The 23,453-nt window shown below is 53.9% G+C and overlaps 11 non-coding genes across 11 annotated transcripts; 6 read left to right on the top strand and 5 right to left on the bottom strand.

Annotated features, from left to right (window-relative positions):
* The first annotated feature begins 422 nt into the window (after positions 1–422).
* On the top strand, positions 423–495 carry trnam-cau (transfer RNA methionine (anticodon CAU)). Its single transcript has one exon. It is a non-coding gene; the product is annotated as a tRNA-Met (tRNA).
* Positions 496–2,954: 2,459 nt separating this feature from the next.
* On the top strand, positions 2,955–3,027 carry trnam-cau (transfer RNA methionine (anticodon CAU)). Its single transcript has one exon. It is a non-coding gene; the product is annotated as a tRNA-Met (tRNA).
* Positions 3,028–3,308: 281 nt separating this feature from the next.
* On the bottom strand, positions 3,309–3,381 carry trnaa-agc (transfer RNA alanine (anticodon AGC)). Its single transcript has one exon. It is a non-coding gene; the product is annotated as a tRNA-Ala (tRNA).
* Positions 3,382–9,969: 6,588 nt separating this feature from the next.
* trnam-cau (transfer RNA methionine (anticodon CAU)) lies at positions 9,970–10,042 on the top strand. The gene has a single exon. It is a non-coding gene; the product is annotated as a tRNA-Met (tRNA).
* A 281-nt stretch (positions 10,043–10,323) lies between these two features.
* Positions 10,324–10,396, bottom strand: trnaa-agc (transfer RNA alanine (anticodon AGC)). Its single transcript has one exon. It is a non-coding gene; the product is annotated as a tRNA-Ala (tRNA).
* A 2,105-nt stretch (positions 10,397–12,501) lies between these two features.
* trnam-cau (transfer RNA methionine (anticodon CAU)) lies at positions 12,502–12,574 on the top strand. The gene has a single exon. It is a non-coding gene; the product is annotated as a tRNA-Met (tRNA).
* Positions 12,575–12,855: 281 nt separating this feature from the next.
* trnaa-agc (transfer RNA alanine (anticodon AGC)) lies at positions 12,856–12,928 on the bottom strand. Its single transcript has one exon. It is a non-coding gene; the product is annotated as a tRNA-Ala (tRNA).
* Positions 12,929–15,033: 2,105 nt separating this feature from the next.
* Positions 15,034–15,106, top strand: trnam-cau (transfer RNA methionine (anticodon CAU)). Its single transcript has one exon. It is a non-coding gene; the product is annotated as a tRNA-Met (tRNA).
* A 281-nt stretch (positions 15,107–15,387) lies between these two features.
* On the bottom strand, positions 15,388–15,460 carry trnaa-agc (transfer RNA alanine (anticodon AGC)). Its single transcript has one exon. It is a non-coding gene; the product is annotated as a tRNA-Ala (tRNA).
* A 6,349-nt stretch (positions 15,461–21,809) lies between these two features.
* Positions 21,810–21,882, top strand: trnam-cau (transfer RNA methionine (anticodon CAU)). The gene has a single exon. It is a non-coding gene; the product is annotated as a tRNA-Met (tRNA).
* A 281-nt stretch (positions 21,883–22,163) lies between these two features.
* trnaa-agc (transfer RNA alanine (anticodon AGC)) lies at positions 22,164–22,236 on the bottom strand. Its single transcript has one exon. It is a non-coding gene; the product is annotated as a tRNA-Ala (tRNA).
* Between the last annotated feature and the right edge of the window lie 1,217 nt (positions 22,237–23,453).

The following is a 23,453-nucleotide window of genomic DNA, read 5'->3' on the forward strand; positions in this document are numbered from 1 at the left end:
TTCCTTCTTTTCCTTAAGCAAACCATCATTTTCTTAGGCTCTTTGGTAAACGGAAGCACCTCCCTTCTTGCCTGCATGGAGTGCTGAGCAAAGGATCTTAGTGCGCTGTGACGTGGCTCTCCAGTAGCGGAGCCATCGAGACAAAGAAGTGAAAGGCTTTGCCGAATGTTGCCTGCCAAGCGCAAGACATACCGGGCTTTGCCGAGCTCCTGACGCCACGGCTCTGCGGTACCGCGAGTGGGCCGTGTCTCTGCACGGGCCAGAGCCCAGCATGTAACGGGCGACGTGCGTGATTGTGGATTGAAAGCCGATATCCTGGCCTCACTGGAGCTGCAGCTTTCTGACGAGGGTTGCTCTGTGGCTCGCGGCACCTTGAAAACCGGCCTATTTGGGCACGCGGTATGAGCCTCGGCTGTCGGCTGGCCTTCTTAGCGCAGTAGGCAGCGTGTCAGTCTCATAATCTGAAGGTCCTGAGTTCAATCCTCAGAGAAGGCAAGACTGTGGCCTTTGTCACCGGACGTGTTTTCTTTCTCTCCGCGGGCAATAATTATTGCTTTGGACGGCTTCACGCCTGATTTGAACTGACCACACCAGAGCAAACGCGTTGCTGGAAGGTTTAACATCTGGGCGACACGTGCTCAACTTTTTTTTCTGCACAGCATTTTGGGAACTCACCATCGTGCTATCTGTGCAGCAGCAAAGACTGGAGCCACACGCAGGGTTCACGCGAGGGTCACACTGCTTGCGTCTCAAGCGTGTCCCCAGGAAAAGCACTGTGGAGAATGTGGGCATCGATCCCACTACCTCTCGCATGCTAAGCGAGCGTTCTACCATTTGAGCTAATTCCCCTACAACGTGCACTTGCTTAGCCCCCATGGTGCTTCGGAACGATGAGCTGAGAGCAGCAGGCGATTTCCTCTCGAGATTGCACGCTGTATTCAACCGAACAACGCGACGCGACTATCGACACATCCGAGCAGCAGCAGCAGCACGTGCGCGAAGTCTTCTGGAAAACACAGTGCCGCCGAAAGAATCGCCAGCGAGACGCTCTGAGATTCCAGAATCCAAACGAACCGATCGGCGCCAGCAGTCACAACAAGTGTGAGGTAGCACTCGAGAGCGCTGTCTGACTGATTGGAGACTTGCGACACGTTCAAGTGAGTGCTGACTGACTGCGTGGATGTTGTGTTCCTCCAGAGGGCTCCCTGCTGCTCGTGGTTTGCAACTGCAGACGTCACAGCACACCAACAGGCAGACTTCTCTGAAGAAGAAGAAGGTGTATTTTGGAGAAAGAGAACACTTGGGGCTGTTACCAGACGAAAAAAGAGGGCTTCTCCTTCATCCTCGTGAGCTGCAGCCCTGCGGTCAGGTTCCGCAAAGTGCTGCTTTCAGATACACGCCAAGCAGGCCGAGATGCAAAGAGCAACCGCCACTCGTCTGAAGCAGCACCCGCGAGCCCTGTCTGACCGGTAGGGCCTTTCCTAAGTGCTGACCTGCTCGGATGCGTTGCTGTTCAACTTGTGCAACTGTGGAAGTGGCACACCCCGTGCAGGCCAGATTTCATGAAGAGGAAACGAAGAGAAGTCCACAGGCAGTTTTCCGACAGGAATGGAAGACTCCTTCGTCCGGACGTTGACATAGTAAGTTGTCATCGAGCAGTTTAGAGCGCCGCTTCGCGGGAAAACTTTGCTTGAAAGGAGTCATAGAGTCATAGAGATGTACGTCACGGAAAGAGACCCTTCGGTCGGACCTTTCCGACCAGATATCCCATCCCAATCTAGTCGTACCTGCCGGCACGCGGGCCATATCCCTCCAAACCCTTCCTATTCATATAGCCACCCAGATGCCTTTTAAATATTGCAATTGCACTCGCCTCCGCCACTTCCTCTGGCAGCTCATTCCATACACGTACCACCCTCTGTGTGAAAAAGGTGCCCCTTAGTTCTCTTTCATATCTTTTCCCTCTCACCCTAAACCTCTGCCCTCTAGTGCTGGTCTCCCGCACCCCAGGGAAAAGACTTTCTCTCTTTATCCGATCTATACGCCTCATGATTTTATATCAACCATACAAATATCTCAGCAAGGGGCCCAGCAATCACTTCCTTAGCTTCCCCCAGACCTGATCAGGTCCTGGGCATTGATCCACTTGTACGCGCTTCAAGGCATCCAGCATTCCTCCTCTGCAATGTGGACAATTTTCAAGATGTCACCATCCATTTCCCTATATTCTGTACTTCTCCCTACATTCTATCCTTTTCCACAGTAAACACTGATGCAAAATACTCGTTTAGTATCGGCCCAGCCTCTCCTGCGGCTCGGCACAAAGGCCGCTGTGCTGATCCTCGAGGGGCCCTATTCTCTCCCTAGTCACCCTTTTGTCCTTATAATGTATTTGCAAAAACCCTTTGGATTTTCCTTAACTCTATCTGCCAAAGCTATCTCAGGTCCCCTTTTTACCCTCCTGATTTCCCTACTGTCTTTACACTCTTGTACGGATTCACTCGATCTATCCTGTCTATACCTGACAAGTGCTTCCTTCTTTTCCTTAAGCAAACCCTCATTTTCTTAGGCTCTTTGGTAAACGGAAGCACCTCCCTTCTTGCCTGCATGGAGTGCTGAGCAAAGGATCTTAGTGCGCTGTGACGTGGCTCTCCAGTAGCGGAGCCATCGAGACAAAGAAGTGAAAGGCTTTGCCGAATGTTGCCTGCCAAGCGCAAGACATACCGGGCTTTGCCGAGCTCCTGACGCCACGGCTCTGCGGTACCGCGAGTGGGCCGTGTCTCTGCACGGGCCAGAGCCCAGCATGTAACGGGCGACGTGCGTGATTGTGGATTGAAAGCCGATATCCTGGCCTCACTGGAGCTGCAGCTTTCTGACGAGGGTTGCTCTGTGGCTCGCGGCACCTTGAAAACCGGCCTATTTGGGCACGCGGTATGAGCCTCGGCTGTCGGCTGGCCTTCTTAGCGCAGTAGGCAGCGCGTCAGTCTCATAGTCTGAAGGTCCTGAGTTCAATCCTCAGAGAAGGCAAGACTGTGGCCTTTGTCACCGGACGTGTTTTCTTTCTCTCCGCGGGCAATAATTATTGCTTTGGATGGCTTCACGCCTGATTTGAACTGACCACACCAGAGCAAACGCGTTGCTGGAAGGTTTAACATCTGGGCGACACGTGCTCAACTTTTTTTTCTGCACAGCATTTTGGGAACTCACCATCGTGCTATCTGTGCAGCAGCAAAGACTGGAGCCACACGCAGGGTTCACGCGAGGGTCACACTGCTTGCGTCTCAAGCGTGTCCCCAGGAAAAGCACTGTGGAGAATGTGGGCATCGATCCCACTACCTCTCGCATGCTAAGCGAGCGCTCTACCATTTGAGCTAATTCCCCTACAACGTGCACTTGCTTAGCCCCCATGGTGCTTCGGAACGATGAGCTGAGAGCAGCAGGCGATTTCCTCTCGAGATTGCACGCTGTATTCAACCGAACAACGCGACGCGACTATCGACACATCCGAGCAGCAGCAGCAGCACGTGCGCGAAGTCTTCTGGAAAACACAGTGCCGCCGAAAGAATCGCCAGCGAGACGCTCTGAGATTCCAGAATCCAAACGAACCGATCGGCGCCAGCAGTCACAACAAGTGTGAGGTAGCACTCGAGAGCGCTGTCTGACTGATTGGAGACTTGCGACACGTTCAAGTGAGTGCTGACTGACTGCGTGGATGTTGTGTTCCTCCAGAGGGCTCCGACCCAAGCTCCTGCAAGACAGACGGAGGAAATGGAAGAGGAGGGATCAAAGGAGGCAGAGCAGTGGATTATCGTTAAAAACAGGAAAAGGAAACCTCTCGAGGGCCCCAAAGCCACTAAGCGAAGGGGGAAGAGACACCTCCAAGAGGAGGATACAGGCAGCTCCTCAGAGGGTGAGGACGGGCGCAAGAAGGGTCGCCTCCGGAGGAAGAGGCAGAGCGCCGTGGGGAGAAAGGAGGGCAACACCGCCCAAGAAGGAAAAGACGATCCCTCTGAGGGGATGGGTGAAGGCCTCCCCCTACCCGGTGAGAACCAAGGGGTACCCACCGGCCCACAGCTCCAGGGAACTGAGAGCAGCGTCCCAGTGACAGCCCTGATGTCAGATGGAGAACGGGGCGATGCGGACCCTGGGTCTGACACGATGACACCAGAGCGGGGAAATGACTCCAGCGTGGAGCCGGACAACTACCTCAGCCCTGGGAAGGTCCAGCAGTTTGCTGTCACCACGGGGATGCACGCAGCTACCCCACTGGAGCAAGACCAGAAGAAAATGGACACTGGTAACCCCGCAAACTGTTAAAATGGGGTTTAAAATTGCCAGCATAAATGTGCGTAGCATTAAAGCGGCTACGCGATGTGTTTCAACGCTGGCCTTCCTGGCCAACGTCAAAGCCGATGTCCTGTTTCTGCAGGAGTGCGGGATACCGCACCTCAGCAGTTACAGGAGATGGTCGAGCTTGTGGGCCCACGGGCCGTCAGTGTGGTCGGGGGGCAACGATAGCCGCGCCTCCGGCCTGGGTATCCTGTTGCGGGGAGGCAACTTCACCATCTCCGAGGTTAAGGAGGTGGTGGGCGGGCGCCTCCTCGTCGTGGACGTCAAATACAGAAACGCTCCCGTGAGACTAATCAACGTGTACGCCCCAGTGGGTAAGAGTGAACGGTTGGCCGTCCTGCAACAGCTTCCACTGCTGCTGGCTACGTCCAGGCCGGTCATTCTGGCCGGAGACTTCAACTGCATCATTGATGCTGATGGACGATCCGGCGGGGGGGACAGTAAACCGGACGCTACGTCCAGGGCCCTGATGGAAACGGTCAAAGACGCCAAGCTGCACGACGTCTTCAGCGCCCCTGCAGACGGAGCGCAGCGTAGATACACCTGGTCACGGGCAGACGGGTCTATCCGCTCAAGGATAGATTACCTGTTTGTGTCCCGAACGCTCTCGGTCAGATCCACCGACGTCAAGCCGGTGTTCTTCTCTGACCACTGCCTCCTGCTGGCCGACTGTCACCTACAGGACGAACAGCGGGCGGGCAAGGGAACGTGGAAACTGAACACTAAGCTGTTGACCCCAGGAAACATCGAAGAGCTCAAGAGGGATTACGCAGGTTGGAGAACCGTGAAGCCCCTCTTTGAGTCTCCAGCGGACTGGTGGGAAACGGTAAAAGGGAACATCAAGAGGTTCTTTATCCTCAAAGGTGTCCAGGAGGCGAGAGAGAGGCGGGGAAAACTGTCCCAGCTCCAGGAAAGTATGCAGAACCTGCTCCTGCTGCAGACGATGGGGGTGGATGTCACGGAGGACCTCAAGGAGGTGAAGGGCCAGCAAGCCTCGCTCTTCGCCTCGGAGGCCTCCAGGATAATCTTCCGGTCCAGGGTCCGCTCGGTGGAGCAGGACGAGACGTGCTCACGTTTCTTCTTCCAGAAGGTGCACAAAGAGAGCTCCGTGCTCAGCAGCCTGAAGAAAGAAGATGGCTCGGTAACGTCATCTCAGGCTGACGTCATGAGGATCAGCAAATCCTTCTACGCCAGCCTGTATGACTCGAAGCCGACCGACAGCGCGGCCTCCCAGTTGTTCCTGTCCTCTATCACGGAGGTCCTAGATGACGGAACACGAGAGAGGCTGGACCAGCCGCTATCTCTGGATGAACTGACCAAGGCCCTCGAGTCCTTCGAAAAGAATAAAACTCCCGGAAGCGACGGCTTACCGGTCGAGGTTTATTCCGCTCTTTGGGACTTGATCGGCCAGGACCTGCTGGAGGTGTATGTCAGTATGCTCCGGGCAGGTACCATGAGTGAATCCATGAGGAAAGGCATCATCACCCTCGTCTACAAGCGGAAGGGGGAGAGGGAGGAAATTAGAAATTGGAGACCGATCTCACTGTTAAATGCAGACTACAAAATCCTGTCAAAGGTCATCGCCAACCGGGTCAGGTCTGCTCTGGGATCGGTGATCCACCCGGACCAAACCTGTGCTGTACCGGGCAGGAAGATCTCTGAGAGTCTCGCACTCCTCAGGGATACGATCGCCTACGTGCAGGACAGGGGGGTGGACACCTGCCTCATCAGCCTGGACCAGGAGAAAGCCTTTGACAGGATATCGCATACATATATGAGGGATGTCCTCTCCAAAATGGGCTTTGGGGAGGGAATCGGAAATTGGATCAGACTGCTCTACACCAACATTGTCAGTGCAGTCTCAATCAATGGGTGGGAATCAGATAGCTTCCCTGTAAGATCTGGAGTCAGGCAGGGATGCCCCCTCTCACCCGCCTTGTTTGTGTGTTGCATAGAGCCATTTGCCGAATCCATCAGGAAGGATGCGAGCCTGAGAGGGGTGACTATTCCTGGCAGCGGGGGCCTGCAGGTTAAGGCCTCCCTGTACATGGATGACGTCGCTGTTTTCTGCTCGGATCCGCTGTCCGTGCACAGACTCGTGTGCATCTGCGACCAGTTCGAACGGGCCTCGGGGGCCAAGGTAAACCGAGGCAAGAGCGAGGCCATGCTCTTCGGGAACTGGGCCGACCAATCCTCTATCCCCTTCACTGTCAGGACTGACCACCTGAAGGTGCTGGGTATTTGGTTCGGGGGGGCTGGGGCGTGCGCCAAGACCTGGGAGGAGCGGATCAGGAAGATGAGACAGAAACTAGGCAGATGGGGGCAACGGTCGCTCTCCATCGCGGGAAAAAAAACCTGGTCATCAGGTGTGAGGTACTCTCAGTATTGCTATATGTGGCACAGGTCTGGCCTATCCCCAGGACCTGTGCCGCCGCAGTCACCCGGGCCATCTTCCAATTCATTTGGAGATCAAAGATGGACCGGGTCCGAAGAGACTCTATGTACAAAGACCGGTGCAATGGGGGAAAAAACACGCCCAATGCCACCCTCACCCTGATGGCCACCTTTGTGTGTGGCTGCATCAAGCTGTGCGTGGATCCCCGGTACGCAAACACCAAGTGTCACTACGTACTGAGGTTCTACCTGTCCCCGGTGTTGCGAAGGATGGGCCTGGCCTCGCTGCCGCGGAACGCTCCGAGTAGTTGGACCGTTCCGTATCACCTGTCCTTCGTGGAGAAATTTATGAGGAAAAACACCTTTGACCACAAGTCCATCAGGAAGTGGTCAGCACGTAGCGTCCTTGAGACCCTTCGGGAAAAGGAGAGGGCGGATCCGGTCGAGCGGTTCCCTGAGCAGACTGTCAAAGCCATTTGGCAGAATGCCTCATCGCCAGAACTTTCCAACAAGCACCAAGACGTGGCTTGGCTGGTGGTGAGAAGGGCTCTGCCTGTGAGATCCTTTATGCACGCCCGGACTCTCTGCCGCACCGCACGCTGCCCTCGAAGTGGCTGCGGGGGGGACGAGACTGTCACACACCTCCTTCTGGAATGTGCCTATGCAGAGGAAGTCTGGAGAGGAATGCAGTGGTGCTTGTCGAGGTTCGTCCCGAGCAGCGCCGTGACGCGGGACTCCGTGCTCTACGGCCTGTTCCCCGGGACTCACACCGAGACGAACATTAACTGCGCCTGGAGGATCATCAACTCGGTGAAGGACGCTCTCTGGGCGGTCCGAAACCGGTTGATCTTCCAGCTGAAGGAGTTGACCCCGACCGAGTGTTGCAGACTGGCACATTCCAAGGTCCAAGACTACGTGTTGAGGGACGCGCTGAAGCTTGGGGCAGCTGCCGCCAAGGCGCGGTGGGGAAAGACCACTGTGTAAGATCGGCCTGCCGAAAGAAGAACAGGGGGCCCATACAGATTTTTTTTGGGCTCTGCTGATGCCTCAGCCAAATATATGTATATATACAAGATTGAAAAAATGCACAGGATTGTAAAGGACAAGAATAAAGTCGAATCTGTGTTTATAAATATGGACATATGTATGGCATGATCCAATGTACAGACCATCAAATCATTTATGAATAAAGTATATTTTTGAAATAAAAAAAAAAGTTCTGTTCTTGTCAGGCCTGCCGAAAGAAGAACAGGGGGCCCATACAGACGTTTTTTTGGGCTCTGCTGATGCCTCAGCCAAATATATGTATATATACAAGATTGAAAAAATGCACAGGATTGTAAAGGACAAGAATAAAGTCGAATCTGTGTTTGTAAATATGGACATATGTATGGCATGATCCAATGTACAGACCATCAAATCATTTATGAATAAAGTATATTTTTGAAATAAAAAAAAGTTCCTCCAGAGGGCTCCCTGCTGCTCGTGGTTTGCAACTGCAGACGTCACAGCACACCAACAGGCAGACTTCTCTGAAGAAGAAGAAGGTGTATTTTGGAGAAAGAGAACACTTGGGGCTGTTACCAGACGAAAAAAGAGGGCTTCTCCTTCATCCTCGTGAGCTGCAGCCCTGCGGTCAGGTTCCGCAAAGTGCTGCTTTCAGATACACGCCAAGCAGGCCGAGATGCAAAGAGCAACCGCCACTCGTCTGAAGCAGCACCCGCGAGCCCTGTCTGACCGGTAGGGCCTTTCCTAAGTGCTGACCTGCTCGGATGCGTTGCTGTTCAACTTGTGCAACTGTGGAAGTGGCACACCCCGTGCAGGCCAGATTTCATGAAGAGGAAACGAAGAGAAGTCCACAGGCAGTTTTCCGACAGGAATGGAAGACTCCTTCGTCCGGACGTTGACATAGTAAGTTGTCATCGAGCAGTTTAGAGCGCCGCTTCGCGGGAAAACTTTGCTTGAAAGGAGTCATAGAGTCATAGAGATGTACGTCACGGAAAGAGACCCTTCGGTCGGACCTTTCCGACCAGATATCCCATCCCAATCTAGTCGTACCTGCCGGCACGCGGGCCATATCCCTCCAAACCCTTCCTATTCATATAGCCACCCAGATGCCTTTTAAATATTGCAATTGCACTCGCCTCCGCCACTTCCTCTGGCAGCTCATTCCATACACGTACCACCCTCTGTGTGAAAAAGGTGCCCCTTAGTTCTCTTTCATATCTTTTCCCTCTCACCCTAAACCTCTGCCCTCTAGTGCTGGTCTCCCGCACCCCAGGGAAAAGACTTTCTCTCTTTATCCGATCTATACGCCTCATGATTTTATATCAACCATACAAATATCTCAGCAAGGGGCCCAGCAATCACTTCCTTAGCTTCCCCCAGACCTGATCAGGTCCTGGGCATTGATCCACTTGTACGCGCTTCAAGGCATCCAGCATTCCTCCTCTGCAATGTGGACAATTTTCAAGATGTCACCATCCATTTCCCTATATTCTGTACTTCTCCCTACATTCTATCCTTTTCCACAGTAAACACTGATGCAAAATACTCGTTTAGTATCGGCCCAGCCTCTCCTGCGGCTCGGCACAAAGGCCGCTGTGCTGATCCTCGAGGGGCCCTATTCTCTCCCTAGTCACCCTTTTGTCCTTATAATGTATTTGCAAAAACCCTTTGGATTTTCCTTAACTCTATCTGCCAAAGCTATCTCAGGTCCCCTTTTTACCCTCCTGATTTCCCTACTGTCTTTACACTCTTGTACGGATTCACTCGATCTATCCTGTCTATACCTGACAAGTGCTTCCTTCTTTTCCTTAAGCAAACCCTCATTTTCTTAGGCTCTTTGGTAAACGGAAGCACCTCCCTTCTTGCCTGCATGGAGTGCTGAGCAAAGGATCTTAGTGCGCTGTGACGTGGCTCTCCAGTAGCGGAGCCATCGAGACAAAGAAGTGAAAGGCTTTGCCGAATGTTGCCTGCCAAGCGCAAGACATACCGGGCTTTGCCGAGCTCCTGACGCCACGGCTCTGCGGTACCGCGAGTGGGCCGTGTCTCTGCACGGGCCAGAGCCCAGCATGTAACGGGCGACGTGCGTGATTGTGGATTGAAAGCCGATATCCTGGCCTCACTGGAGCTGCAGCTTTCTGACGAGGGTTGCTCTGTGGCTCGCGGCACCTTGAAAACCGGCCTATTTGGGCACGCGGTATGAGCCTCGGCTGTCGGCTGGCCTTCTTAGCGCAGTAGGCAGCGCGTCAGTCTCATAATCTGAAGGTCCTGAGTTCAATCCTCAGAGAAGGCAAGACTGTGGCCTTTGTCACCGGACGTGTTTTCTTTCTCTCCGCGGGCAATAATAATTGCTTTGGACGGCTTCACGCCTGATTTGAACTGACCACACCAGAGCAAACGCGTTGCTGGAAGGTTTAACATCTGGGCGACACGTGCTCAACTTTTTTTTCTGCACAGCATTTTGGGAACTCACCATCGTGCTATCTGTGCAGCAGCAAAGACTGGAGCCACACGCAGGGTTCACGCGAGGGTCACACTGCTTGCGTCTCAAGCGTGTCCCCAGGAAAAGCACTGTGGAGAATGTGGGCATCGATCCCACTACCTCTCGCATGCTAAGCGAGCGCTCTACCATTTGAGCTAATTCCCCTACAACGGGCACTTGCTTAGCCCCCATGGTGCTTCGGAACGATGAGCTGAGAGCAGCAGGCGATTTCCTCTCGAGATTGCACGCTGTATTCAACCGAACAACGCGACGCGACCATCGACACATCCGAGCAGCAGCAGCAGCACGTGCGCGAAGTCTTCTGGAAAACACAGTGCCGCCGAAAGAATCGCCAGCGAGACGCTCTGAGATTCCAGAATCCAAACGAACCGATCGGCGCCAGCAGTCACAACAAGTGTGAGGTAGCACTCGAGAGCGCTGTCTGACTGATTGGAGACTTGCGACACGTTCAAGTGAGTGCTGACTGACTGCGTGGATGTTGTGTTCCTCCAGAGGGCTCCCTGCTGCTCGTGGTTTGCAACTGCAGACGTCACAGCACACCAACAGGCAGACTTCTCTGAAGAAGAAGAAGGTGTATTTTGGAGAAAGAGAACACTTGGGGCTGTTACCAGACGAAAAAAGAGGGCTTCTCCTTCATCCTCGTGAGCTGCAGCCCTGCGGTCAGGTTCCGCAAAGTGCTGCTTTCAGATACACGCCAAGCAGGCCGAGATGCAAAGAGCAACCGCCACTCGTCTGAAGCAGCACCCGCGAGCCCTGTCTGACCGGTAGGGCCTTTCCTAAGTGCTGACCTGCTCGGATGCGTTGCTGTTCAACTTGTGCAACTGTGGAAGTGGCACACCCCGTGCAGGCCAGATTTCATGAAGAGGAAACGAAGAGAAGTCCACAGGCAGTTTTCCGACAGGAATGGAAGACTCCTTCGTCCGGACGTTGACATAGTAAGTTGTCATCGAGCAGTTTAGAGCGCCGCTTCGCGGGAAAACTTTGCTTGAAAGGAGTCATAGAGTCATAGAGATGTACGTCACGGAAAGAGACCCTTCGGTCGGACCTTTCCGACCAGATATCCCATCCCAATCTAGTCGTACCTGCCGGCACGCGGGCCATATCCCTCCAAACCCTTCCTATTCATATAGCCACCCAGATGCCTTTTAAATATTGCAATTGCACTCGCCTCCGCCACTTCCTCTGGCAGCTCATTCCATACACGTACCACCCTCTGTGTGAAAAAGGTGCCCCTTAGTTCTCTTTCATATCTTTTCCCTCTCACCCTAAACCTCTGCCCTCTAGTGCTGGTCTCCCGCACCCCAGGGAAAAGACTTTCTCTCTTTATCCGATCTATACGCCTCATGATTTTATATCAACCATACAAATATCTCAGCAAGGGGCCCAGCAATCACTTCCTTAGCTTCCCCCAGACCTGATCAGGTCCTGGGCATTGATCCACTTGTACGCGCTTCAAGGCATCCAGCATTCCTCCTCTGCAATGTGGACAATTTTCAAGATGTCACCATCCATTTCCCTATATTCTGTACTTCTCCCTACATTCTATCCTTTTCCACAGTAAACACTGATGCAAAATACTCGTTTAGTATCGGCCCAGCCTCTCCTGCGGCTCGGCACAAAGGCCGCTGTGCTGATCCTCGAGGGGCCCTATTCTCTCCCTAGTCACCCTTTTGTCCTTATAATGTATTTGCAAAAACCCTTTGGATTTTCCTTAACTCTATCTGCCAAAGCTATCTCAGGTCCCCTTTTTACCCTCCTGATTTCCCTACTGTCTTTACACTCTTGTACGGATTCACTCGATCTATCCTGTCTATACCTGACAAGTGCTTCCTTCTTTTCCTTAAGCAAACCCTCATTTTCTTAGGCTCTTTGGTAAACGGAAGCACCTCCCTTCTTGCCTGCATGGAGTGCTGAGCAAAGGATCTTAGTGCGCTGTGACGTGGCTCTCCAGTAGCGGAGCCATCGAGACAAAGAAGTGAAAGGCTTTGCCGAATGTTGCCTGCCAAGCGCAAGACATACCGGGCTTTGCCGAGCTCCTGACGCCACGGCTCTGCGGTACCGCGAGTGGGCCGTGTCTCTGCACGGGCCAGAGCCCAGCATGTAACGGGCGACGTGCGTGATTGTGGATTGAAAGCCGATATCCTGGCCTCACTGGAGCTGCAGCTTTCTGACGAGGGTTGCTCTGTGGCTCGCGGCACCTTGAAAACCGGCCTATTTGGGCACGCGGTATGAGCCTCGGCTGTCGGCTGGCCTTCTTAGCGCAGTAGGCAGCGCGTCAGTCTCATAATCTGAAGGTCCTGAGTTCAATCCTCAGAGAAGGCAAGACTGTGGCCTTTGTCACCGGACGTGTTTTCTTTCTCTCCGCGGGCAATAATAATTGCTTTGGACGGCTTCACGCCTGATTTGAACTGACCACACCAGAGCAAACGCGTTGCTGGAAGGTTTAACATCTGGGCGACACGTGCTCAACTTTTTTTTCTGCACAGCATTTTGGGAACTCACCATCGTGCTATCTGTGCAGCAGCAAAGACTGGAGCCACACGCAGGGTTCACGCGAGGGTCACACTGCTTGCGTCTCAAGCGTGTCCCCAGGAAAAGCACTGTGGAGAATGTGGGCATCGATCCCACTACCTCTCGCATGCTAAGCGAGCGCTCTACCATTTGAGCTAATTCCCCTACAACGTGCACTTGCTTAGCCCCCATGGTGCTTCGGAACGATGAGCTGAGAGCAGCAGGCGATTTCCTCTCGAGATTGCACGCTGTATTCAACCGAACAACGCGACGCGACCATCGACACATCCGAGCAGCAGCAGCAGCACGTGCGCGAAGTCTTCTGGAAAACACAGTGCCGCCGAAAGAATCGCCAGCGAGACGCTCTGAGATTCCAGAATCCAAACGAACCGATCGGCGCCAGCAGTCACAACAAGTGTGAGGTAGCACTCGAGAGCGCTGTCTGACTGATTGGAGACTTGCGACACGTTCAAGTGAGTGCTGACTGACTGCGTGGATGTTGTGTTCCTCCAGAGGGCTCCCTGCTGCTCGTGGTTTGCAACTGCAGACGTCACAGCACACCAACAGGCAGACTTCTCTGAAGAAGAAGAAGGTGTATTTTGGAGAAAGAGAACACTTGGGGCTGTTACCAGACGAAAAAAGAGGGCTTCTCCTTCATCCTCGTGAGCTGCAGCCCTGCGGTCAGGTTCCGCAAAGTGCTGCTTTCAGATACACGCCAAGCAGGCCGAGATGCAAAGAGCAACCGCCACTCGTCTGAAGCAGCACCCGCGAGCCCTGTCTGACCGGTAGGGCCTTTCCTAAGTGCTGACCTGCTCGGATGCGTTGCTGTTCAACTTGTGCAACTGTGGAAGTGGCACACCCCGTGCAGGCCAGATTTCATGAAGAGGAAACGAAGAGAAGTCCACAGGCAGTTTTCCGACAGGAATGGAAGACTCCTTCGTCCGGACGTTGACATAGTAAGTTGTCATCGAGCAGTTTAGAGCGCCGCTTCGCGGGAAAACTTTGCTTGAAAGGAGTCATAGAGTCATAGAGATGTACGTCACGGAAAGAGACCCTTCGGTCGGACCTTTCCGACCAGATATCCCATCCCAATCTAGTCGTACCTGCCGGCACGCGGGCCATATCCCTCCAAACCCTTCCTATTCATATAGCCACCCAGATGCCTTTTAAATATTGCAATTGCACTCGCCTCCGCCACTTCCTCTGGCAGCTCATTCCATACACGTACCACCCTCTGTGTGAAAAAGGTGCCCCTTAGTTCTCTTTCATATCTTTTCCCTCTCACCCTAAACCTCTGCCCTCTAGTGCTGGTCTCCCGCACCCCAGGGAAAAGACTTTCTCTCTTTATCCGATCTATACGCCTCATGATTTTATATCAACCATACAAATATCTCAGCAAGGGGCCCAGCAATCACTTCCTTAGCTTCCCCCAGACCTGATCAGGTCCTGGGCATTGATCCACTTGTACGCGCTTCAAGGCATCCAGCATTCCTCCTCTGCAATGTGGACAATTTTCAAGATGTCACCATCCATTTCCCTATATTCTGTACTTCTCCCTACATTCTATCCTTTTCCACAGTAAACACTGATGCAAAATACTCGTTTAGTATCGGCCCAGCCTCTCCTGCGGCTCGGCACAAAGGCCGCTGTGCTGATCCTCGAGGGGCCCTATTCTCTCCCTAGTCACCCTTTTGTCCTTATAATGTATTTGCAAAAACCCTTTGGATTTTCCTTAACTCTATCTGCCAAAGCTATCTCAGGTCCCCTTTTTACCCTCCTGATTTCCCTACTGTCTTTACACTCTTGTACGGATTCACTCGATCTATCCTGTCTATACCTGACAAGTGCTTCCTTCTTTTCCTTAAGCAAACCCTCATTTTCTTAGGCTCTTTGGTAAACGGAAGCACCTCCCTTCTTGCCTGCATGGAGTGCTGAGCAAAGGATCTTAGTGCGCTGTGACGTGGCTCTCCAGTAGCGGAGCCATCGAGACAAAGAAGTGAAAGGCTTTGCCGAATGTTGCCTGCCAAGCGCAAGACATACCGGGCTTTGCCGAGCTCCTGACGCCACGGCTCTGCGGTACCGCGAGTGGGCCGTGTCTCTGCACGGGCCAGAGCCCAGCATGTAACGGGCGACGTGCGTGATTGTGGATTGAAAGCCGATATCCTGGCCTCACTGGAGCTGCAGCTTTCTGACGAGGGTTGCTCTGTGGCTCGCGGCACCTTGAAAACCGGCCTATTTGGGCACGCGGTATGAGCCTCGGCTGTCGGCTGGCCTTCTTAGCGCAGTAGGCAGCGCGTCAGTCTCATAATCTGAAGGTCCTGAGTTCAATCCTCAGAGAAGGCAAGACTGTGGCCTTTGTCACCGGACGTGTTTTCTTTCTCTCCGCGGGCAATAATATTTGCTTTGGACGGCTTCACGCCTGATTTGAACTGACCACACCAGAGCAAACGCGTTGCTGGAAGGTTTAACATCTGGGCGACACGTGCTCAACTTTTTTTTCTGCACAGCATTTTGGGAACTCACCATCGTGCTATCTGTGCAGCAGCAAAGACTGGAGCCACACGCAGGGTTCACGCGAGGGTCACACTGCTTGCGTCTCAAGCGTGTCCCCAGGAAAAGCACTGTGGAGAATGTGGGCATCGATCCCACTACCTCTCGCATGCTAAGCGAGCGCTCTACCATTTGAGCTAATTCTCCTACAACGTGCACTTGCTTAGCCCCCATGGTGCTTCGGAACGATGAGCTGAGAGCAGCAGGCGATTTCCTCTCGAGATTGCACGCTGTATTCAACCGAACAACGCGACGCGACTATCGACACATCCGAGCAGCAGCAGCAGCACGTGCGCGAAGTCTTCTGGAAAACACAGTGCCGCCGAAAGAATCGCCAGCGAGACGCTCTGAGATTCCAGAATCCAAACGAACCGATCGGCGCCAGCAGTCACAACAAGTGTGAGGTAGCACTCGAGAGCGCTGTCTGACTGATTGGAGACTTGCGACACGTTCAAGTGAGTGCTGACTGACTGCGTGGATGTTGTGTTCCTCCAGAGGGCTCCGACCCAAGCTCCTGCAAGACAGACGGAGGAAATGGAAGAGGAGGGATCAAAGGAGGCAGAGCAGTGGATTATCGTTAAAAACAGGAAAAGGAAACCTCTCGAGGGCCCCAAAGCCACCAAGCGAAGGGGGAAGAGACACCTCCAAGAGGAGGATACAGGCAGCTCCTCAGAGGGTGAGGACGGGCGCAAGAAGGGTCGCCTCCGGAGGAAGAGGCAGAGCGCCGTGGGGAGAAAGGAGGGCAACACCGCCCAAGAAGGAAAAGACGATCCCTCTGAGGGGATGGGTGAAGGCCTCCCCCTACCCGGTGAGAACCAAGGGGTACCCACCGGCCCACAGCTCCAGGGAACTGAGAGCAGCGTCCCAGTGACAGCCCTGATGTCAGATGGAGAACGGGGCGATGCGGACCCTGGGTCTGACACGATGACACCAGAGCGGGGAAATGACTCCAGCGTGGAGCCGGACAACTACCTCAGCCCTGGGAAGGTCCAGCAGTTTGCTGTCACCACGGGGATGCACGCAGCTACCCCACTGCAGCAAGACCAGAAGAAAATGGACACTGGTAACCCCGCAAACTGTTAAAATGGGGTTTAAAATTGCCAGCATAAATGTGCGTAGCATTAAAGCGGCTACGCGATGTGTTTCAACGCTGGCCTTCCTGGCCAACGTCAAAGCCGATGTCCTGTTTCTGCAGGAGTGCGGGATACCGCACCTCAGCAGTTACAGGAGATGGTCGAGCTTGTGGGCCCACGGGCCGTCAGTGTGGTCGGGGGGCAACGATAGCCGCGCCTCCGGCCTGGGTATCCTGTTGCGGGGAGGCAACTTCACCATCTCCGAGGTTAAGGAGGTGGTGGGCGGGCGCCTCCTCGTCGTGGACGTCAAATACAGAAACGCTCCCGTGAGACTAATCAACGTGTACGCCCCAGTGGGTAAGAGTGAACGGTTGGCCGTCCTGCAACAGCTTCCACTGCTGCTGGCTACGTCCAGGCCGGTCATTCTGGCCGGAGACTTCAACTGCATCATTGATGCTGATGGACGATCCGGCGGGGGGGACAGTAAACCGGACGCTACGTCCAGGGCCCTGATGGAAACGGTCAAAGACGCCAAGCTGCACGACGTCTTCAGCGCCCCTGCAGACGGAGCGCAGCGTAGATACACCTGGTCACGGGCAGACGGGTCTATCCGCTCAAGGATAGATTACCTGTTTGTGTCCCGAACGCTCTCGGTCAGATCCACCGACGTCAAGCCGGTGTTCTTCTCTGACCACTGCCTCCTGCTGGCCGACTGTCACCTACAGGACGAACAGCGGGCGGGCAAGGGAACGTGGAAACTGAACACTAAGCTGTTGACCCCGGGAAACATCGAAGAGCTCAAGAGGGATTACGCAGGTTGGAGAACCGTGAAGCCCCTCTTTGAGTCTCCAGCGGACTGGTGGGAAACGGTAAAAGGGAACATCAAGAGGTTCTTTATCCTCAAAGGTGTCCAGGAGGCGAGAGAGAGGCGGGGAAAACTGTCCCAGCTCCAGGAAAGTATGCAGAACCTGCTCCTGCTGCAGACGATGGGGGTGGATGTCACGGAGGACCTCAAGGAGGTGAAGGGCCAGCAAGCCTCGCTCTTTGCCTCGGAGGCCTCCAGGATAATCTTCCGGTCCAGGGTCCGCTCGGTGGAGCAGGACGAGACGTGCTCACGTTTCTTCTTCCAGAAGGTGCACAAAGAGAGCTCCGTGCTCAGCAGCCTGAAGAAAGAAGATGGCTCGGTAACGTCATCTCAGGCTGACGTCATGAGGATCAGCAAATCCTTCTACGCCAGCCTGTATGACTCGAAGCCGACCGACAGCGCGGCCTCCCAGTCGTTCCTGTCCTCTATCACGGAGGTCCTAGATGACGGAACACGAGAGAGGCTGGACCAGCCGCTATCTCTGGATGAACTGACCAAGGCCCTCGAGTCCTTCGAAAAGAATAAAACTCCCGGAAGCGACGGCTTACCGGTCGAGGTTTATTCCGCTCTTTGGGACTTGATCGGCCAGGACCTGCTGGAGGTGTATGTCAGTATGCTCCGGGCAGGTACCATGAGTGAATCCATGAGGAAAGGCATCATCACCCTCGTCTACAAGCGGAAGGGGGAGAGGGAGGAAATTAGAAATTGGAGACCGATCTCACTGTTAAATGCAGACTACAAAATCCTGTCAAAGGTCATCGCCAACCGGGTCAGGTCTGCTCTGGGATCGGTGATCCACCCGGACCAAACCTGTGCTGTACCGGGCAGGAAGATCTCTGAGAGTCTCGCACTCCTCAGGGATACGATCGCCTACGTGCAGGACAGGGGGGTGGACACCTGCCTCATCAGCCTGGACCAGGAGAAAGCCTTTGACAGGATATCGCATACATATATGAGGGATGTCCTCTCCAAAATGGGCTTTGGGGAGGGAATCGGAAATTGGATCAGACTGCTCTACACCAACATTGTCAGTGCAGTCTCAATCAATGGGTGGGAATCAGATAGCTTCCCTGTAAGATCTGGAGTCAGGCAGGGATGCCCCCTCTCACCCGCCTTGTTTGTGTGTTGCATAGAGCCATTTGCCGAATCCATCAGGAAGGATGCGAGCCTGAGGGGGGTGACTATTCCTGGCAGCGGGGGCCTGCAGGTTAAGGCCTCCCTGTACATGGATGACGTCGCTGTTTTCTGCTCGGATCCGCTGTCCGTGCACAGACTCGTGTGCATCTGCGACCAGTTCGAACGGGCCTCGGGGGCCAAGGTAAACCGAGGCAAGAGCGAGGCCATGCTCTTCGGGAACTGGGCCGACCAATCCTCTATCCCCTTCACCGTCAGGACTGACCACCTGAAGGTGCTGGGTATTTGGTTCGGGGGGGCTGGGGCGTGCGCCAAGACCTGGGAGGAGCGGATCAGGAAGATGAGACAGAAACTAGGCAGATGGGGGCAACGGTCGCTCTCCATCGCGGGAAAAAACCTGGTCATCAGGTGTGAGGTCCTCTCAGTATTGCTATATGTGGCACAGGTCTGGCCTATCCCCAGGACCTGTGCCGCCGCAGTCACCCGGGCCATCTTCCAATTCATTTGGAGATCAAAGATGGACCGGGTCCGAAGAGTCTCAATGTACAAAGACCGGTGCAATGGGGGAAAAAACACGCCCAATGCCACCCTCACCCTGATGGCCACCTTTGTGTGTGGCTGCATCAAGCTGTGCGTGGATCCCCGGTACGCAAACACCAAGTGTCACTACGTACTGAGGTTCTACCTGTCCCCGGTGTTGCGAAGGATGGGCCTGGCCTCGCTGCCGCGGAACGCTCCGAGTAGTTGGACCGTTCCGTATCACCTGTCCTTCGTGGAGATATTTATGAGGAAAAACACCTTTGACCACAAGTCCATCAGGAAGTGGTCAGCACGTAGCGTCCTTGAGACCCTTCGGGAAAAGGAGAGGGCGGATCCTGTCGAGCGGTTCCCTGAGCAGACTGTCAAAGCCATTTGGCAGAATGCCTCATCGCCAGAACTTTCCAACAAGCACCAAGACGTGGCTTGGCTGGTGGTGAGAAGGGCTCTGCCTGTGAGATCCTTTATGCACGCCCGGACTCTCTGCCGCACCGCACGCTGCCCTCGAAGTGGCTGCGGGGGGGACGAGACTGTCACACACCTCCTTCTGGAATGTGCCTATGCAGAGGAAGTCTGGAGAGGAATGCAGTGGTGCTTGTCGAGGTTCGTCCCGAGCAGCGCCGTGACGCGGGACTCCGTGCTCTACGGCCTGTTCCCCGGGACTCACACCGAGACGAACATTAACTGCGCCTGGAGGATCATCAACTCGGTGAAGGACGCTCTCTGGGCGGTCCGAAACCTGTTGATCTTCCAGCTGAAGGAGTTGACCCCGACCGAGTGTTGCAGACTGGCACATTCCAAGGTCCAAGACTACGTGTTGAGGGACGCGCTGAAGCTTGGGGCAGCTGCCGCCAAGGCGCGGTGGGGAAAGACCACTGTGTAAGATCGGCCTGCCGAAAGAAGAACAGGGGGCCCATACAGACGTTTTTTTGGGCTCTGCTGATGCCTCAGCCAAATATATGTATATATACAAGATTGAAAAAATGCACAGGATTGTAAAGGACAAGAATAAAGTCGAATCTGTGTTTGTAAATATGGACATATGTATGGCATGATCCAATGTACAGACCATCAAATCATTTATGAATAAAGTATATTTTTGAAATAAAAAAAAAGTTGTGTTCCTCCAGAGGGCTCCCTGCTGCTCGTGGTTTGCAACTGCAGACGTCACAGCACACCAACAGGCAGACTTCTCTGAAGAAGAAGAAGGTGTATTTTGGAGAAAGAGAACACTTGGGGCTGTTACCAGACGAAAAAAGAGGGCTTCTCCTTCATCCTCGTGAGCTGCAGCCCTGCGGTCAGGTTCCGCAAAGTGCTGCTTTCAGATACACGCCAAGCAGGCCGAGATGCAAAGAGCAACCGCCACTCGTCTGAAGCAGCACCCGCGAGCCCTGTCTGACCGGTAGGGCCTTTCCTAAGTGCTGACCTGCTCGGATGCGGTGCTGTTCAACTTGTGCAACTGTGGAAGTGGCACACCCCGTGCAGGCCAGATTTCATGAAGAGGAAACGAAGAGAAGTCCACAGGCAGTTTTCCGACAGGAATGGAAGACTCCTTCGTCCGGACGTTGACATAGTAAGTTGTCATCGAGCAGTTTAGAGCGCCGCTTCGCGGGAAAACTTTGCTTGAAAGGAGTCATAGAGTCATAGAGATGTACGTCACGGAAAGAGACCCTTCGGTCGGACCTTTCCGACCAGATATCCCATCCCAATCTAGTCGTACCTGCCGGCACGCGGGCCATATCCCTCCAAACCCTTCCTATTCATATAGCCACCCAGATGCCTTTTAAATATTGCAATTGCACTCGCCTCCGCCACTTCCTCTGGCAGCTCATTCCATACACGTACCACCCTCTGTGTGAAAAAGGTGCCCCTTAGTTCTCTTTCATATCTTTTCCCTCTCACCCTAAACCTCTGCCCTCTAGTGCTGGTCTCCCGCACCCCAGGGAAAAGACTTTCTCTCTTTATCCGATCTATACGCCTCATGATTTTATATCAACCATACAAATATCTCAGCAAGGGGCCCAGCAATCACTTCCTTAGCTTCCCCCAGACCTGATCAGGTCCTGGGCATTGATCCACTTGTACGCGCTTCAAGGCATCCAGCATTCCTCCTCTGCAATGTGGACAATTTTCAAGATGTCACCATCCATTTCCCTATATTCTGTACTTCTCCCTACATTCTATCCTTTTCCACAGTAAACACTGATGCAAAATACTCGTTTAGTATCGGCCCAGCCTCTCCTGCGGCTCGGCACAAAGGCCGCTGTGCTGATCCTCGAGGGGCCCTATTCTCTCCCTAGTCACCCTTTTGTCCTTATAATGTATTTGCAAAAACCCTTTGGATTTTCCTTAACTCTATCTGCCAAAGCTATCTCAGGTCCCCTTTTTACCCTCCTGATTTCCCTACTGTCTTTACACTCTTGTACGGATTCACTCGATCTATCCTGTCTATACCTGACAAGTGCTTCCTTCTTTTCCTTAAGCAAACCCTCATTTTCTTAGGCTCTTTGGTAAACGGAAGCACCTCCCTTCTTGCCTGCATGGAGTGCTGAGCAAAGGATCTTAGTGCGCTGTGACGTGGCTCTCCAGTAGCGGAGCCATCGAGACAAAGAAGTGAAAGGCTTTGCCGAATGTTGCCTGCCAAGCGCAAGACATACCGGGCTTTGCCGAGCTCCTGACGCCACGGCTCTGCGGTACCGCGAGTGGGCCGTGTCTCTGCACGGGCCAGAGCCCAGCATGTAACGGGCGACGTGCGTGATTGTGGATTGAAAGCCGATATCCTGGCCTCACTGGAGCTGCAGCTTTCTGACGAGGGTTGCTCTGTGGCTCGCGGCACCTTGAAAACCGGCCTATTTGGGCACGCGGTATGAGCCTCGGCTGTCGGCTGGCCTTCTTAGCGCAGTAGGCAGCGCGTCAGTCTCATAATCTGAAGGTCCTGAGTTCAATCCTCAGAGAAGGCAAGACTGTGGCCTTTGTCACCGGACGTGTTTTCTTTCTCTCCGCGGGCAATAATATTTGCTTTGGACGGCTTCACGCCTGATTTGAACTGACCACACCAGAGCAAACGCGTTGCTGGAAGGTTTAACATCTGGGCGACACGTGCTCAACTTTTTTTTCTGCACAGCATTTTGGGAACTCACCATCGTGCTATCTGTGCAGCAGCAAAGACTGGAGCCACACGCAGGGTTCACGCGAGGGTCACACTGCTTGCGTCTCAAGCGTGTCCCCAGGAAAAGCACTGTGGAGAATGTGGGCATCGATCCCACTACCTCTCGCATGCTAAGCGAGCGCTCTACCATTTGAGCTAATTCCCCTACAACGTGCACTTGCTTAGCCCCCATGGTGCTTCGGAACGATGAGCTGAGAGCAGCAGGCGATTTCCTCTCGAGATTGCACGCTGTATTCAACCGAACAACGCGACGCGACTATCGACACATCCGAGCAGCAGCAGCAGCACGTGCGCGAAGTCTTCTGGAAAACACAGTGCCGCCGAAAGAATCGCCAGCGAGACGCTCTGAGATTCCAGAATCCAAACGAACCGATCGGCGCCAGCAGTCACAACAAGTGTGAGGGAGCACTCGAGAGCGCTGTCTGACTGATTGGAGACTTGCGACACGTTCAAGTGAGTGCTGACTGACTGCGTGGATGTTGTGTTCCTCCAGAGAAGATGGCTCGGTAACGTCATCTCAGGCTGACGTCATGAGGATCAGCAAATCCTTCTACGCCAGCCTGTATGACTCGAAGCCGACCGACAGCGCGGCCTCCCAGTCGTTCCTGTCCTCTATCACGGAGGTCCTAGATGACGGAACACGAGAGAGGCTGGACCAGCCGCTATCTCTGGATGAACTGACCAAGGCCCTCGAGTCCTTCGAAAAGAATAAAACTCCCGGAAGCGACGGCTTACCGGTCGAGGTTTATTCCGCTCTTTGGGACTTGATCGGCCAGGACCTGCTGGAGGTGTATGTCAGTATGCTCCGGGCAGGTACCATGAGTGAATCCATGAGGAAAGGCATCATCACCCTCGTCTACAAGCGGAAGGGGGAGAGGGAGGAAATTAGAAATTGGAGACCGATCTCACTGTTAAATGCAGACTACAAAATCCTGTCAAAGGTCATCGCCAACCGGGTCAGGTCTGCTCTGGGATCGGTGATCCACCCGGACCAAACCTGTGCTGTACCGGGCAGGAAGATCTCTGAGAGTCTCGCACTCCTCAGGGATACGATCGCCTACGTGCAGGACAGGGGGGTGGACACCTGCCTCATCAGCCTGGACCAGGAGAAAGCCTTTGACAGGATATCGCATACATATATGAGGGATGTCCTCTCCAAAATGGGCTTTGGGGAGGGAATCGGAAATTGGATCAGACTGCTCTACACCAACATTGTCAGTGCAGTCTCAATCAATGGGTGGGAATCAGATAGCTTCCCTGTAAGATCTGGAGTCAGGCAGGGATGCCCCCTCTCACCCGCCTTGTTTGTGTGTTGCATAGAGCCATTTGCCGAATCCATCAGGAAGGATGCGAGCCTGAGGG

Source organism: Chiloscyllium punctatum, chromosome 5 (genome assembly GCF_047496795.1).
Source record: "Chiloscyllium punctatum isolate Juve2018m chromosome 5, sChiPun1.3, whole genome shotgun sequence".
Lineage (NCBI taxonomy): Eukaryota > Metazoa > Chordata > Chondrichthyes > Orectolobiformes > Hemiscylliidae > Chiloscyllium > Chiloscyllium punctatum.